Source organism: Bison bison, unplaced genomic scaffold (genome assembly GCF_000754665.1).
Source record: "Bison bison bison isolate TAMUID 2011002044 unplaced genomic scaffold, Bison_UMD1.0 scf7180017864389, whole genome shotgun sequence".
NCBI lineage: Eukaryota > Metazoa > Chordata > Mammalia > Artiodactyla > Bovidae > Bison > Bison bison.
This window is the reverse complement of record NW_011494961.1, coordinates 1,230,072-1,249,263: the sequence shown is the minus strand read 5'-3', so window position 1 is coordinate 1,249,263 and position 19,192 is coordinate 1,230,072.

Genomic DNA, 19,192 nt, shown 5'->3' with positions numbered 1-19,192 from the left:
CTTTCCCTGTCTTTCTTACTTTCTGCTCCTAAATTACATATTTGTGAACAGATCTTTAGACTTTCTTGGTGGTTACTCATATTCTCAAAGCCACATCTTTACTGCCATCCTAACATGGTTGCTATTCAGTATATTGTAACAAACTATGTCAAGACTCACTCCATTGTTGCTTCAGATTATATGTAGCACTGGTCATTTACCAGAATTTTGAAAAGACACTCCTCAAGAAAGGAAAATACACAAAATCTCTGTATGTCTGTGTGTTAGTGGTGGTGGGGGGGCGGGGAAATCAATAATTAGCCTTTGATTCAGAGACAGTGAATAAAGACAAATAAATTATGTGTATGCAATGTTGTTTGAGGTATTCCCTTACTTTCCCGTCTGACACTGCTGGGGTCTGTAGTGATATCCCTTTCATTCTGGATACTGGTAATTTGTATTCTTCTCTGTGTATATCATTCTCTTTCTTTTCTTTTCCCCTCTCTCCAGCCTCTAACCTCATCTACCCCATCCCCACACCAGAACTCTATGTTTGTCTCTCTTTGTCTCTGAAAGTTTATCAATTTATTGATCTTTTCAAATTTTGATTTTTAATTTTCTCTGTTTTTCTATTTTCAGTTTCATTTATTCTTACTTTCATTTGCGTTATTTTCTTTGTCCTTGTTTTGCATTTAAATTTTCGGATTGTTTTTCTGGTTTGTGAAATTGAAAGCTTAACTCACTAATTTTATATTTTCCCCCTTCATATGTATATGTATTTTTCTCTAAAGAATGACTTTATTAGCTTCCACAACTTTTGGGCTTTTTGATCCATACAAGTGTTTCATTTTTAAACTATTTTATGTTAAAAATATTTTTCCCTTGTTTGTTTTCAGCTCCATTTTATTATGGTCAGATACTGTACCCTCTGTAATATCAATTATTTTAAATGTTTGATATTTGTTTACTGGATCAGTATATAGTCTACATTTAGTATATAGTCTATACTATATACATCAGTATATAGTCTACCTGTGATTGTTTCACAGGTACTTAAATGTATTTATATGGCTTCTGCTGTCATTGGTTGTAGCTTCTGTAAATGTCATTAAGTAAAGTTAGTTGATGGGGCTCCCCAGATGGCTCAGTGGTAAAGAATCTGACTGCCAATGTAGGAGAGATGGGTTTGATCCCTGATGCAGGAACACCCTCTGGAGAAGGAAATGGCAACCCACTCCAATATTCTTGCTGGAGAATTCTATGGATGGAGGAGTCTGGCCTGGTGGGCTACAGTCCATGAGGTCACAAAGAGTTGGACACAACTGAGAACAAAAACACACACACATATTCTTCCTTTAAGTAACGTTACATTATGTAATATAAAGTGTAAGAAAATTATGATAGTATGATTCATCCCCCCAGTTGTGTTATTATCATTCCATATATCTGAAAAATAACAAAAGGACTGTCTAAATAACACAATGAAATAACAATAAATAAACAAAATAAAAATAATAGCAAAAACTGTCTAAATAACTTGGTTTCTTTACAAAATAGTCAAGTAAATATATAAATATAATTGGATAAATCCTCATTAATAGTTTATTATGTAAATTTATTCCATTCTATTGTAAATTTTTCCCAAGCCAGGATTAATATATCATGTTTTGTTAAATGTTACAAATAATCCATATGAGAAGTATGCCTTCTCAGTCAAAACATTGCAATTAATTAAGAATATTAGTAAAGGAGGTTTGATTTATTTTTCATTAGCATACATAATTTCAGAAATTTAGGGGCAAATAAATACATTTATATAAAGGGGGTGTTGAAATAGCGACAACCTCAGATTTGGAGATCACACTACCCTTATTGCAGAAAGTGAAGAACTAAAGAGACTCTTGATGAATGTGAAAGAGGAGAGTGAAAAAGTTGGCTTAAACTCAGCATTCAAAAACCTAAAATCATGGCATCCAGGGTCATCACTTCATGGCAAGTAGATGGAAAACCAGTAGAAACAGTGACAGGCTTTATTTTCTTGGGTTCTAAATCACTTCAGATGGTGACTGCAGCCAGAAAATTAGAAGACACTTACTCCTTGGAAGAAAAGTTATAATGAACCTAGACAGCATATTAAAACCAGAGACATTACTTTGCCAACAAAGGTCTGCATAGTAAAAGCTATGGTTTTTCCAGTAGTCATGTAGAGATGTGAGAGTTGGACAATAAAGAAAGCTGAGCACTGAAAAATTGATGCTTTTGAACTATAGTGTTGGACAAGACTCCTGAGAGTCCCTTGGACTGCAAGAGGATCAAACCAGTCAATCCTAAAGGAAATCTACTCTGACTATTCATTGGAAGGATTGTTGCTGAGGCTGAAGCTCCAGTTTTTTTGCCACCTGATGTAAAGACCCAACTTATTGGAAAAGACCCTGATACTGGGAAAGACTGAAGTCAGGAGGAGAAAGGGATGACAGAGATTGAGATGGTTAGATGGCATCACTAACTAAATGGACAAGTTTGAGTAGGCTCTGGGAGATGGTGATGGGCAGGGAAACCTGGTGCGCTGCAGTCAGTGGGTTCACAAAGAGTCAGACACAACTGAGCAACTGTACAACAACAGAGGAGGAGCTGTATGTTCCTAAGTGGTTTATATACAAGTGGATGAAAATTTGAGTTCATAATATGTCTTCTCTTTGTCTGAAATTTGGGACTGGAGCACAGGTCCTGACTTGTCCATGCTTCCAGGAATTGTACATGAGGGCCAGATGGACTTACTTGATTTCTGTAACTGTAAAATTAGAATTAAAAACTTCAGAAGTTTCTTTTTTTTTTCCCCTCTCTCCAAATTACTACACTTGATTTTGTTGAAATATTCTCTCTAACTTGAATTTTGATTTCATGAGTTTTCCATTTTTTGATTATGTATTTATAGGCATAGTGTTATTACCACAATAGTGTCTTTTGCACATTTTTCTGAATTTTTTCTTCATAACAACATTTTAATCACTCTGTGGATATATATTAATTAGTTTTCACTGCAAAAGTAATATTATAGTGCATATAAAATAAGATAAACAATAATAAAGCAAACTTAAATAGAATTAACATACCTGAAATATTTATACTCATGATCACTGATCATTTTCATGAGTTGACTCTAGAAGTACTACTATTTGGCTAGGTACTTCACATGGGTACCATGGGGTTTTAACATGGACATTAATGCCCAGTTTATCAATCTGGTTTATATTTTAATCAGTGTTTTCATTTATAATAGTTCAAAAGGCTTTCAGTTTATTAACATGTGTTTGGTAAATAATCAAATACCTTTTATTTTAAAATTATAGGTTATAATTTCTGGTCTTAAAATTGTCCAGTTGCTTTATGTATGCATACATAATTCCAAAACTTTGACTGTGTAAGTTTTGTTGCTGTTGTTGCTGTTATGAAGATCTTTATGGGGCATAATTTTACATGCCATAAAATTCACCCATTTTATATGTACAGTTCAATTATTTCATTTATACAGCTGTGCAGTTATCATCATAATCCAGTATCATGGTCAGTTTCTGTTTTCTTAGTCCATCTTTTCTGTATGGTGAAGGAGGACTTATTCTTTGAAAGACCCCTTCAGTGAAAAATGAGTGGATCTGAACTCTAAAATGACCTATACGATTATTTTATAGTCAAATAATCTCTCTCTTTAATTTGACATATGCATCTTTCTGGTACAAAATGATTTCTAAAAGTATCAGGACTATTTTGCTACTGTTAGAAGGAAAATTTGAAAGGTTGAACAGGGCAGACATAGCCTAGATTCTGTTTGGTTGTTTATTTGACCTTTCTGTAAGTGAAAAATTTCCACAGAATATTGATTACTGTTGAAGTTTCCAACTCAGATGTAGGTATTGACTGGAAGCTATTGTGAGCAGTTCTCTGATGCTCCCAAACCATGCTTGTGGAGAGCATTGTTCACATGCTGCCCACATCTCCAGCTCACCTGGGAAGCCAGTCCTACAGTCTCCAGGCTGGGGCTACCTCTTCTCGGTGATGCACCCAGAGAAGGAAACTTTAGTGTATTCACCTGGCTCCCTACCACAGAGACACCTTTGGAAAGAAGTCACCTGAGACAGGTTAGCCCCTAAATACTTTCCCAACCCTTGCTCTGGCCTCTTACCTGCAGAGAAGCAGAGCAGGGACACCTGGTGCCACAGGTGGACTCCACCTAGAACAGTGGGAGCAAAGAACAGGATTTCATTGTTGAGGTTCTCAGTCACCAGAGGACTCTGGCTTCCACGTCTCAGCAGGCCAGCCCTGATCTGGACTCTTCCTTCACTCTGAGGAATCCCAAACCCAGAGGAAACCCTATGCCAGGACCTCTGCCCCCAGACAAAGGAAGACACCTGCCACTTCCACGCCCTGACAGTGTAAATTTTTCTTTTTTTTTGTTCCTTTTTTTTTTCTAATTTTATTTTATTTTTAAACTTTACATAATTGTATTAGTTTTGCCAAATATCAAAATGAATCCGCCACAGGTATACATGTGTTCCCCATCCCGGACCCTCCTCCCTCCTCCCTCCCCATACCATCCCTCTGGGCCGTCCCAGTGCACCAGCCCCAAGCATCCAGCATCGTGCATCGAACCTGGACTGGCAACTCGTTTCCTACATGATATTTTACATGTTTCATTGCCATTCTTCCAAATCTTCCCACCCTCTCCCTCTCCCACAGAGTCCATAAGACTGTTCTATACATCAGTGTCTCTTTTTTTAAAGGCAAAAGAGGTCTAAAATGTTTTTACATATCTGCAGGTTGTTATAATCCATTTATAATATATATTTTCCAATGGTTGTGAAGAAAAGTATTTTCTGTAAAGATTTTATAAAATCTTCTTACTCAACTGACTGGAAAGGAAACACTTGGTAAAGTAGTCTTCAAACATTTGTGAAATAAAATGAAAGGAAAACACTTCCATGGAGCCAATAGGCAGAGTTGTATTGAAATGGGCATTAAACCACTTTCACATGCACAGACTAATGAGTTTATAGGGAATGGTCCCTAATTAAAACAGACTATCTTACTCAAAGAATGTGGAGCAGAAGAATGCTGTTTTTTTATATTATATTTTAAATATTATATTAACACATTAGCATTATTAATACACATTAATATATTAATACACATTATATCAATACTACCATGAACCTATGGTGTTATATAAGGAAAATTGAAGTTTATGTCTATCAAATCTGCAACTTAAATCTTGGCCCTCAGAAATTATTAGAGGTTTTCAACAGCATCTAAGAAAGTTGTAGATAGGAGAGTTGATATCAGAATTACATTTGTAGTATTTTCAATTCAGTGCATAAATTTGTGTTTATGTTCATGTCGATGTGTGAATTGAATGTGTGTGTTTCCATGAGCCATGATGTAAACGTGCTATCAATATGTTAGTTGACTGTCTTGTTTTGCTAAGTATTATACACACATATAAATTCCTGTTAAATATTTTAAAGAATGTCTGTTTCAAATTATTTTTATAAACCTATATATTTTAATATGATTGCATAATATTTTATAAGAAGTGTAGTTTTCATAAATTTACCAATTTCAGTTTTTGAGTCAGGCATATATTATAACAGCAGAATAGAAGAGTAGGCTGAAATAGTCTAAGCTTTAAGTCTGTCTTGGAAATGAGACCAATTGCTCGGATAGGGTATCCTCCAGTTTGGGAGCAGGTTCACACAATAGACACAACTGTAGCTCAGTATTATGTTTCTAAACAGAAAATAAAAAATTGAGGGAATTAAAGTGATTTTAATATTTCTGTATCCTGTTGATTTACTCTTCTTTATTTTAGAAGTTTATTTCAGTCTAAGTAACTGAGATTGATGATGATCCACCATCAGCCATCTGTTCTCACTTGCCTTTACCAGAACATCCTAAATTACTTTGAACATTTTTCAAAACATTTTACATTGTTCGTGTTTTAGCTTTTATTTCAGGCTGCATACTTTATAAGTCATGCAGAATTCCTGTGTTCCATCAGTAAAACATCAAAAATAGTAAGAATCATCCTATTTATTCTGCCAATATTGCTCATCAAATGTTTGGAAAATATTAGATTTGATTCTGTGATAGATCTATCATGAATTCTTTACTTACAAGGGTTAGAGAAATTAGAAGTGCAATGGCATGACCTTTGAGGAAGTATAACACATTATACATATAAAAATAAAGATAAATATACTAGGCACATATGCATATATACACACATATATGTACATGCATTCTGATTGTTATAACAAATTAAAATAATTTAGTGGCTTAAACCAATGCAAACTTATTATCATAGAATTCTGGGGTCAGAATTCCAACATGGGTCTCATTTGGCTAAAACCAATACATCAGCAGGGTTGTATTTCTTCCTGGAGAAAAATAGCAGGAAGAATGTGAGAATCCACTTCCTTACCTCTCCAAGCTTGTGGAGACCACCTGCATTCCTTGTGGCCCTTACCTCCATCTTCAAAGTCAGCAGTGGTGGGCAGGGTCCTCATGCTGCCATCTCACTTGGTCTCTGTAAGTAGGAAAGATCCTTTGCTTTTTAGGGGCTCATGATAGATTGTGCTCACTTAGGATATTCATGATAATCTTCCATCTTTAAGTTACTTAAGCTTAATTATTTTTGCAAAATCCCTTATGCCGTCGAGTTAACCTATGCAACAATTCTGAGGATTAGAGTATGGCTATCTGTTGGGGCTATTATTCTGTATAAACTGCTAAATATGAGACCTATTTAGTAATATTTAATAATATCAAAAGTCATTTGATTCAAAATGTGAAAAATCACAAATGCTTTCTTTGGGCTTAAGATAAAGTATGCAGTTAATATTTTCAATGTAATATTAAGTAAGTATATATTTATTGACAAAATATGAAAAAATTAACTGTAAAAGGAAACATTTATAAAATCGTCTTCATTAAAACTGAGAATTTTGGTCACCGAAGGCATTATTAGACTGAAAAGGAAAGTGAGGGCTCATATCCAGATTATAATAAGTACACCTAAACATCAATAATAAGTGATCAGATGATGCAATAGAGAAAAAAAAAAAAAAGAAAAACACTTGAATTTTCAGTTCATCAAGAATAAATACAAAATTTCTGTTAGCATCTGTAATGGATCTTAATATCATTGGCAAAAGGAAAATGCAAATTAAAACCTTAATGTGGTGGCATAGATAGTAAAGCATATGCATGCAATGCCAGTGATAGATCTGGATATGATCTCTGGATTGGGAAGATCCCCTGAAGGAGAGCATGGCAACCCACTCCAGTATTCTTGCCTGGAGAATCCCCATGAACAGATTGTAGCCTGGCAGGCTACAATCCATGGGGTCGCAGAGAGTCGGACACAACTGAGCGACTAAGCACAACACATACACCTACCTTGATGCTATTTTTTTTTAACTGACAATACTGACTTTGATAAAAATGTAGAATGATTGAGACACTGATACACTGCTTTTTGAAGTAGAAATTGTTACAACCACTTTGGGAAACTATATAGAATGTATACCAGTGCTGAATATATGCTTTCCTTATAACCCATTCATTCCCCTCCTAGATAGATAGATAGATAGATATGTAATAACATGAGTACCAATATCCATCAAAAATGTGCAGAAAGTTTGTATTTTTTAATACTTGTTTATATTAGCCTCAAAGATGAAGCAACTAAAATTCTATCAACACTAAGATAAATTTGATATGTTAATACAATGGAACATTAAACTCAGTAAAATGTAACAAACCACTACTACATGCAACATGTGTCAATTCAATAGAAATAGAAGAGCAAAAACATTTACTCCAAGCAGTATATAGTATGTAATTGCACCCATATAAAGTTCAAAAACAAGGGTAAATCTCTGGTGATAGCAGTCAGATAGCAGTTACTCCTATAGGTGGCTTATAGACGGTGATGTGAAATGAGAGACGCTTTTGTGGAAAATCTCATATATCTTAGTCTAGGGTGCTGGTTACATAAGGATATTTATGTATAAAATATTATCAAACTGTATCACATCAAACATTAGTACATTTTACACTATGTGTATAGTATTTCTGTTAAAATATAAAGAATCACCTGGAGTGGTGTTTGCTATTAAAAGTCAATTTCTGGCAAATACTTCCAGAGTTTCTGATTGAATTAATCTTGTATGAATACAAAGTATGAGAGCTTTTTGGAAAGCCTCCAGGTGATTCTAAACCACCACTTCAATAAAAATTGCTGGAGGACTGAGATGTAAAGAGACTGCTTAAAGACTAAATGGCCAGCAATTTGGCTAGAGGAGTAAAAATAATCGAGTGCAAAAGCTACAGGGGTAAACGCATTCTGAAACCAACCAGCAATACCAGATAAGGAGATAACGGCCACTCAACACCATTCCACAACATTGGGAAAGTTACCAAAAGCCCCAGACTCTCTGAGGTGCGGAGAAGGCGATGGCACCCCACTCCAGTACTCTTGTCTGGAAAATCCCATGGACGGAGGAGCCTGGTAGGCTGCAGTCCATGGGGTTGCTAAGAATTGGACACCACTGAGCAACTTCACTTTCACTTTTCACTTTCATGCATTGGAGAAGGAAATGGCAGCCCACTCCAGTGTTTTTGCCTGGAGAATCCCAGGGACAGGGGAGCCTGGTGGGCTGCCGTCTATGGGGTCGCACAGAGTCACTGAAGTGATGCAGCAGCAGCAGCAGCTCTAAGGTGACCAGATGTTTTCCAGATACTATTGGAACAGACTATCATTTCCAATAGTTGGAAGATCGTAGCATGCATGTTTAGCCTCCCAGCTGTTGCCTTCTGCTTGTTTTGTGAGTATTCTCCTAAAAGTGTACAATTGGAGAAATAACAAAAATCTTGATGACAAGGTCATCAAAAATTAAGATCCTGCCTTGCAATTTTCTCTCCTCCTTCAAGTGCTAGTCTTCTTTGCAGTCCTAAATTCCAACCTCTGTCTTCCCAACAGTGGTTCCCATTGTTCTTCATAAAAGAATCATATTTTGATGCAATTGAATGGGTCATAAGGAAGGCATATACTTAGCACTAGTATCCCTGAACTACTGCTTTCCATTCAGTCTCTCTTACCGTGGATGAGAATTGACAAATTCTCTAAAAAGAAAAATGCCCTCACTTATCTCAGATACTCAACTCCTTGACTCTTAGAGGAGTTGAGTATCTGAGATAAGTGAGGGCATTATATATATATAATGGAACAGTCATTCTATATATTGTTTCCAGATACTACAGTAGTGGTAGAGGAGCAAAAGTGAACAAGTTTATATTCTTGATATAAGAGAAAGTACAAAGTGACTGGTATTTTTACACTCTAGACAGAGAAGAATGCTAGAACCCTACAAATTTCCTTTCTACTCATGTTATACTGATCACTTTTATTAAAAAGATATAAAATATTACATAAGATATTATTGCTATTTTTGAAGTATACACACACACACACACACACACACATTTACTGACAGATACTCTATTTTAAATGATCTTTTGATGTCAAATCTCTCAACCATCTGGGATGATTTCCTCTCTGCCTTTTGTATTTCTGTAAATACAGATGTGCTATTGATGAATTATCTCACTTTATTTTTTTTCCTGAAAAGTCTTTTACATTTTATTCTATTTGAATAAAGTGTTATTTAGTGAGACTCTGGACTAGCAGATATTTTCTTTACTAAGAAAAATATGTTGATTCTGGCTTCCATTGTTCCTCATAAAATATCAGATTTCAGTGCAGTTGTTACTTATTTGAGACAATCCAACCACCTTGCGGTAATTTTTAAATTTGCAATGTGTCTTTGATTTTCAGCAGTTGTTTCCCATATATGTATATTTCTGCTTAGTGTTTTAAGGTTTCTTGAATATATAACTGTATTTCACAAGCTTTTGTGTTTCCATTATTTATGTTATAATTTACTTATTTTTTGGTGCTCTTTTTCAGGTAACCAATGATTTCCTCAACTATAACTTTCTTTTTCCCAGTATTTTTTGAGATTATATTTCATCATTTTCTTTGATTAAAGCGTAACAACAAAAATAAATTAATTTATATGTAAAGAACTTGACAAATATTTACATATGTAAACATATCTATAGCCACCACCTAATAAAGATATTGATCGAACATTTATAACATCCTGGTAGATTTTTTTCTGCACCATTCCTGTCAAAGATAACAATCATTTTTATACCAGTCATCATAAACTAATTTTGCCCTGTCTTGAACTCATATGAATCCCACTCCAAAAGTGAGAAAGTTTGCTCTATCTACACATCCATTCACTTAATTGTTCATTTCCAATATCGTGTATAGAAGCTATCCTTGCTTGGTCGTGTCCGACTCTTTTCGACCCCATGGACTGTAGCCTGCCAAGCTCCTCTGTCCATGGGATTTTTCAGGCAAGAATACTGGAGTGGGTTGCAATTTCCTGCTCCAGGGGATCTTCCTGTCCCAGGGATCAAACCTGGGTCCCCTGCATTGCAAGCTCTGAGACACCAGGGCATTGTTAGAACTGTTAACCAGGACCTCCAATGTACACAAGTATGTCAACCAAACTGCAGTGTTTATGTACAATATAATATGCTTTATTTTACAAACTCCATTCTTTCCAAAGTTATTTAGTCAGCATTTTTCTGCTTACCATGGAGCTTTCATATATGCATAATTCAGTTAAATTGTTTTCTCTCATTTTGCATCCCATCCTATAATTTCCTGTCTTACAAAATGATTTTTTTTTAATTTACATACATTAAGGTTCACTCTGTGTGCTAAGTCTTATGGGTATTGACACGTGCATAGTGTCATATATCTACAATTACAGTATCATATAAATAGTTTCAAATACTCTGAGAATCCCCTGTACTATCTATTCAACTCTGCTTATTTTGAGAATATTATTCTGAGTGTTGTTTTATTCTGCTCTGTGTTTCATCTGTGTCTGCCTTTTTCCTTTTAACTATATAGAACTTTTCATAATTGATTGATGCTTAGGTCCAATAAACAGTTGTCTTAGCTTCTATTAAAACAATTAAGTCAGCCACTATTTTTAAAGGTGCAGTAGCTGGTACATTTGGGAAATTTAAAATTTAGGGAAAATAATGCAGGTACAAAGTTAAACATTAGGAAAAAAAGAATACTAAAAATGGATGATCACTTTATAAGGTTATTTTTTCTATGTTGGAAAAACCTAACATCTAACCAATGTTAATGTATAAGAAATTTTTTCATAAAATGTTTAGTCTTACAGAAACATACACATTGATATAATTTAATACAGGAAATATAAATTTTGCTTGTAGACATCATATTATAAAAGTTTTTTTAATACATTATGAATCCATCCACATCAAGATATTATTTTCATTTCATTTTTATTTCCTATTTTAGTACACTTATAACCCACAGGAAATTAAAAAGTAAGCCCTTCTTGCTGCTGCTGCTAAGTCGCTTCAGTCGTGTCCAACTCTTAGCGACCCCATGGACTACAGCCTACGAGGCTCCTCCATCCATGGGATTCTCCAGGCAAGAGTGCTGGAGTGGGGTGCCAAGCCCTTCTTAGCTGCACTAATTGTAAACATGAATTAAGCTAGTCAACTATTTTATTCAAACTCTTCAAAAACTATGCTGATAACATTGTTAAAATATATTTTATATTAATATAATAGAAATAAAATTGTTAAAATGAATTAAAATACATTAACATAATTTCAAAAATCATTTAACACAAATGTTAAAAATTAATTTGGTTGGTTTATCCTAAAAACTTATATTAGAAAAGTATTTTGAGTAATATCAAATTCCATATAAAATACAATTGCCAAGCTAACTAATTTCAACTTAAAATAGAAAAAAAATCATGTTTTTTCTACATATTGCTAATTTAGAAGCCTACTCTTTCAAACTTCAATGTGATTTTGTAATATATTAAAATTATTTGCATATTGAAAATATGCTATTAATAATGAAACCTGGAAATGCCTTTATGTGATTAGAATTCTATCTCCTCCACACACAACAAACAACACTGTAAGAGATTTTTGATAGCATGAAGCCAAGATTAGCAAGAGAAAATCAGAATAGTAACAAACCTATCAATGGTACTCTAAATTAGTGAAGATTACAATAAATCTGCTCTCATCTTCGCAATTCTGCAATTTTCACTGCAGCTCCTTTGAAACCTATTATAGCTTACTGCAATAATTTATTTACCCTTTCCTTCATTTTCATCACTTCCTTTAAAAATACTTAAAATTAATACTCACTATTTGTTATTTTATAGTATTTTAGACTTTCTGTTGTATTTCCAAGAGTCACCCAACCCACAAAGAAACAAGTGCTTATATATAAGGCATAGAAAACCATAATAATATTTTATCTGAAAATGAATATATTTATATATATTGACTTAATGAACAGGATGATTTTCACAATACTATAACATCTGTGTTTCTTGCAACGAAAGATCTTCCATAAACTCATTTGACTCCATAAAGCCAAACTAATATAATTACAGTAGAGTAACCACAGTGAGATGCAAGTATTAGTTCAAGAAGCTCACATTAACATAAACGCCTTTTCAGATTGGAGGCAGCCAACTTCACCAATAAAATTTTGAGTATATATAAAGTGTTTACAGTAGTGTATTTCCTCAGAAGTCTATATTTGGGGAGAATTATAAACAATTATAGCATAAGCAAGAGAGAGGATTAGAATTTTGGAAGTAAGCCATGTGAACAGCAGTTCATTTGTTTTATAGAATCCTAAAGTAAGACAAGACCATCATTTTTAATATGAGAAGATTTTCTATCGAAAAAAAAGAAAACCTGCCTTGAATTAATCTAGAACTGAGAAACATATCTAAAAGTAGAATGCATAAATAAACCAACTTCAAAAAAAGTATATAAAAAATAAGTAGGTATTTGCAGATTATTTAAGATGATAAAAATGAAAACATCATAGTTTAAAAATTACTATAAGAAACCAAGCAATGTACAATATTTCTAAGTGAGGGAGTTACTATCAAAATTCAATTTTTAAATAATTACATTACCAAATTAATGGAAACATGATAATTTACACTAACGGGCAGAAGCATTAGTAAACCAGTAAATCAGAAATTGTAGCAATAATATATGAGGGTCTAATTTTTCACAGCACTAGACTGCCAAATTAAATCTTGGATGGAAACTGATGTTCCATTTGATTTTATAATTATTGACTTGGCCATGAACTTGCTACTCACCAAAAATAGTTATGAATGATTGCCCAGCTGTTGCTGGCAGATAGAAGGGCTGCTGAAAGTTGAGCAATAGTTTCAACTTCTTATTGAAGTTACTCTGAGTGAATGAAGTAATATTGGTAGCTGATGAGGCTTACTTGTAACTACACAAATTTGGCCATGTACATGCAATTGTTTAAATGTTTACAATTAAATAATGTTAATTAACAATTATAAAAAGACCAGAACTTTAAAAGTGAAGTGAACAATTAATCATATATTTTTCTTCCTTATAATCTAAAAATCTAAATTTTAATTGGTGGAAATTTTTTTCAATTAATATTTTTCTATAAATTAATGTTAAATATGAATCAAGTAGTATAAACAAAGAATATTGTGAAAAACTTATATTTTTACAAACCATGTGTGACTGCAGCCTATTATTTCCTACAGAAATATGCTTGTGTTTTCTGTAACATGGAGTGGAATTTAAACATTGCTGGAGAAGTTAGGACTAAATTCTGAATGTAAATGTACCCAGTGTATATTTACATATTTGACAGCATCAGCTGTAAATTGGGCTAATTATTTAAAACATTAAAAATTATATTTTGGTTTTAAGTTTATTAATTTGGTAAAATGTATATATTTGTAACCTAGGATTGGTAATGATTTTGCTGTAGCAGTAAAAATAAAATGTAGTTCGGTTTATAGTATTGAAACATAAATGCATTTTTCTCTACAAAACATAGGTATCATCTGTAAGAAACATATGAGTTATAACATGAAAGAGTATAAGGTAAAATGATTAAATAATCTGTTCAAGCCACCATCTTGTTATAGTATGCCAGAAGACTATCTTTCTCTTGAAATTTAGTGAGTTCACAAGAATATACCTCACTTATAAATGGTTTATGTTTTAGGATATTTAGGATTAGAGATGGCAGTGTTCTTTATGTATTATGTTAAGATCATGTAAAATTGAATACTGGCCTAATGGTTATTTCTCCAATAAGGGTTATCATTAATCTGTTGCATTTTCAGTAAGACTTCTATTTACCTCCTACTTTCCCAACAACACCCCAGCTTCTAATTCTTGACAGAAGGCTTTAAAGACAGAAGCAGCTTACACTTCTATCTGTTAATGATCCTCATTTGAATGATTTGTTCACAAGTTGGCAGAGATGCAGCCATATTGCCTGACACAGCTGATTATCATATCTTAGCAAATGAGGAGAGCCCTAGGGCATTAAGAACTCTCAACTATTAATACTGGTTTTGCCACAAGGCAGTTACATAAACTGACAGTTTGGCAGAGGCATGCCTCCTTGCATACTCATATACTGATTACCTCTGAAATATCATTAATATCACTACATTTTCAGTTACAGTTCAGTTAAAAAAAATCAACCATTGTGGAAACAAAAAGTATAAACATATTACCTTGATGCTATTATAGTATCTATTATGCAGCAGTTCATCAGATTGAAAACTTTAAACAAAAATAATGAAAATATAATAAAATGTGTTTTTCTTTTTTTCTGGAAATGTCAACTGTACATGGAATGTGCTTCCAAATTTTAGACTTTAGAACTATGTAAGAGTTCTCACAAAAAGAATTTGGACTTAGAAACCATTAAGATTTTTAATTGATGTAAATTTTGTTTGAACACTTAAAATAATGTTTTTCATAAACGATGTCTAAAAACAGGATGTTTATATTTTAGATGAAACATATACCAATGTTTTAATTGTTATATTAAGGACATTTTGCTATGTAATATTAATATTTAATATTGCTTAAATATTGGTAAGAAATATGAAACTGATGAGTTTTTAGTGTTCAAATGATTCTTTGAGGACGACAATAATTTATAAATTTCAGCAGTTACAGTTACATGATTAATTACAATTATCTAAAAGATCATGGAAAATATTGGCATCAATCATCTGAAGTATATTTTTATCTAAGTTTTGTCTTCAGTATATTTTATATTGCATAGAGAAGGTAATTTTCTCCACCTACAGAACTTAATCTATACTAAATTATAGGATGACACTTTTAAAAAAAGTCAGTGGGCAATTGCACAACCAATAACCTGGTTATAACATGTATGTTCCTACATACTTAAACTTTAAATCCTTGAATTGATTATTTAGTGTGATGATTTTAACAATATTATATTTAAATCTTTTATTTTTTTTGGCATTCTCCATGCCTAAAATTGAGAAAAAGCAAGTGGATAGAGAAAAGACCCTTAACTTGATAATTATTCTTGCTTTGTATAAATTAGCACAAGTCTTGGGCAAAGCCTTTGGAATACACTGTGATGCTTCTACTTTCTCTAATCAATTATCTCTTCTAATCTTCAGGAATGATATTTTACATCTTCATTCTTCATAAAACCCAAATGTTACTTTTTTAATATAAATTTATTTATTTTAATTGGAGGTTAATTACTTTAGGGTATTGTATTTGTTTTGCCATATATCAGCATGAATCCGCCACAGGTATACACGTGTTCCCCATCCTGAACCCCCCTCCCTCCTCCCTCCCCGTACCATCCCTCTGGGCCATCCCAGTGCATCAGTCCCAAGCAACCAGTATCATGTATCAAACCTGGACTGGCAATTCGTTTCATATATGATATTATATATATTTCAATGCCATTCTCTATAATAGCCAATGTTATTTTTGATGCATGATTTTATTTTGTATTTCAATGAGAAAATATAAACAAATCTTAATCTTCACTTTTTATTACTTTTCTTTATATTAGGTCTCTTTTTTAAGTTTATTGAGATATAATTCACATACAGTATTATTTACCAACTTAAACTGGATAATTCAGTGGTTTGTAACATGTTCAAAAATTTGGACAGTTATCAGGTCAATTTTAGAAAACTTTTCCCTCCCCAGAAAGAAAATGTGTACCCATTATACTAACTCCCCATTATTTCCCAGTCTCTTAAACTCTACATTACAACTTCTATACTTTGTTTATAGGCATATTTTGTACACAACATATGAATGGAATCATATGATACCTGGCCTTTTGTATCTGGCTTTTATGACTACTTTCACATAGCACAATACTTTCAAGGTAGTGAAAGATTGAGATGAAATGGAAAATCCACAGAATATTTCCAGTCAGATCTCTCTCCTGTTTGTTTGGTTCATATGTTTCACCATCAATATACTGTGTTTCACACAGAAGAGTTTTCTATAGGAAAATTCATACCATCCTAGGGCAGTTATATTATCCTGACAACTTTAGTATCATCTCTTCCCTAGGCTCCCAGGTAAAGTTTGCAATCTCATGAATAGCTTTCCATCCAGTTCTTCCAAATGTAGTATTGCAGGCTTTATAATCATCATTACTTCAGGTTACCTGGCAAGGGTAGACACAGATAGGCATGGCAATCACAGGGTAATTTAGCCATTAAGTTGGCAAAGACTGTAGGTGGAAACGAAATCATTTTCTGAAAGTACATGCCCTCCTTGAAGATATTGTTATCTCATACCTGTTTTGTCAGTAAAAATTCACTCAAATATAATTCCTGAGTTTACTAATTTTCGTTCAGTCACTCAGTCATGTCCAACTATTTGCGACTCCATGGACTACAGCATGCCAGGATTCCCTGTGCATTGCCCACTTTAAAGAAAAATGTTTTCTTTAAAGGACATGGGGCTTCCCTGATAGCTCAGTTGGTAAAGAATCTGCCTGCAATGCGGGAGACCTGGGTTTGATCCCTGGGTTGGGAAGATCTCTGGAGAAGGGAAAGGCTACCCACTCCAGTATACTGGCCTGGAGAATTGCATGGACTGTATACTCCATGGGATCACAAAGAGTCAGACATGACTGAGTGACTGTCACTTCACTTCACTTAAGGGACCATATAGTAAATACTTTAGGTTTTGTGGATCATACAGTATGCATCATAACTAATCAACTCTGTCACTGTAATGCAAAACCAATCATAGATAAGTTGTAAATAAGACAACAAACTATCTTTCAATAAAACTCTATTTGTAAAAACAGGTGCCAGGCTGAAGTTGTCCTGAGGGTCATATCTTGCCAGCCTCTGCTCAGTTTTATCATCAGCTTCAAAATGATAAGTACTGAATTGCCTCTGACTCCATCTGTCACTTCTTTCCTCCCATTTCTTTCTACTTTCTCCTCCTGGTGTATTACCAGAAAATTATCCTAAATTCTAAATCTCTTCCTTGTAGTATGTAAAACCTGGCCCTCCTATATGGCACCGTTTCCACTATCTATCTCAAATGTAGGCCATGTCATCCAATCTTCAGTTTTATTACCTTTGTCCTTTTTAGCCATCAGTCCCTGACTTGTTAAAAAACACTTGTTGTCAACAGAAACCTCCTAATTTCAGTATCACTAACAAGCTTATATTGCTTCCTAAACATCGCATCCCGTCTTTGTGTTTTTTTTTTTTCCTTCAATAACTGAAAATATATCTATAATTTATAAAATCTAGAATCTAATTCATTGGATAAATTTCACTCTATTGAGTAGCCCTAATATATTACTCCAGAGAAGGCAATGGCAACCCACTCCAGTACTCTTGCCTGAAAAATCAAATGGGTGGAGGAGCCTGGTAGGCTGCAGTCCATGGGGTCGCTAAGAGTTGGACACGACTGAGTGACTTCACTTTCACTTTTCACTTTCATGCATTGGAGAAGGAAATTGCAACCCACCCCAGTGTTCTTGCCTGGAAACCCCAGGGATGGGGGAGCCTGGTGGGCTGCCATCTATGGGGTCACACAGAGTCAGACACGACTGAAGCGACTTAGTGAGAACACATTGCTCAGATCATGAACTCCTTATTGCCAAATTCAAACTTAAATTGAAGAAAGTAGGGAAAACCACTAGACCATTCAGGTATAATGTAAATCAAATAATTTATGATTTTACAGTGGAAGTGAGAAATAGATTTAAGGGACTAGATCTGATAGAGTGCCTGATGTTCTATGGAATGAGGTTCATGACATTGTACAGGAGACAGGGATCAAGACCATCCCCATGGAAAAGAAATGCAAAAAAGCAAAATGGCTGTCTGGGGAGGCCTTGGAAATAGCTGTGAAAAGAAGAGAAGCAAAAAGCAAAGGAGAAAAGGAAAGATATAAGCATCTGGATGCAGAGTTCCAAAGAATAGCAAAAAAGATAAGAAAGCTTTGCTCAGCAATCAGTGCAAAGAAATAGAGGAAAACAACAGAATGGGAAAGACCAGGGTTCTCTTCAAGAAAATTAGAGATACCAAGGGAACATTTCATGCAAAGATGGGCTTGATAAAGGACAGAAATGGTATGGACCTAACAGAAGCAGAAGACATTAAGAGGTGGCTAGAAAACACAAAAGAACTGTACAAAAAAGATCTTCACGACCCAGATAATCATGATAGTGTGATCACTCACCTAGAGCCAGACATCCTGGAATGTGAAGTTAAGTAGGCTGTAGAAAGCATCACTACAAACAAAGCTAAGGAGGTGATGGAATTCCAGTTAAGCTATTTCAAATCCTGAAAGATGATGCTGTCAAAGTGCTGCACTCAATATACCAGAAAATTTGGAAAACTCAGCAGTGGCCACAGGACTGGAAACGGTCCATTTTCATTCCAATCCCAAAGAAAGGCAATGCCAAAGAATGCTCAAACTACCACACAATTGCACTCATCTCACACGCTAGTAAAGTAATGCTCAAAATTCTCCAAGCCAGGCTTCAGCAATATGTGAACCGTGAAATTCCTGATGTTCAAGCTGGTTTTAGAAAAGGCTGAGGAACCAGAGATCAAATTGCCAACATCCGCTGGATCATGGAAAAAGCAAGAGAGTTCCAGAAAAACATCTACTTCTGCTTTATTGACTATGCCAAAGCCTTTGACTGTGTGGA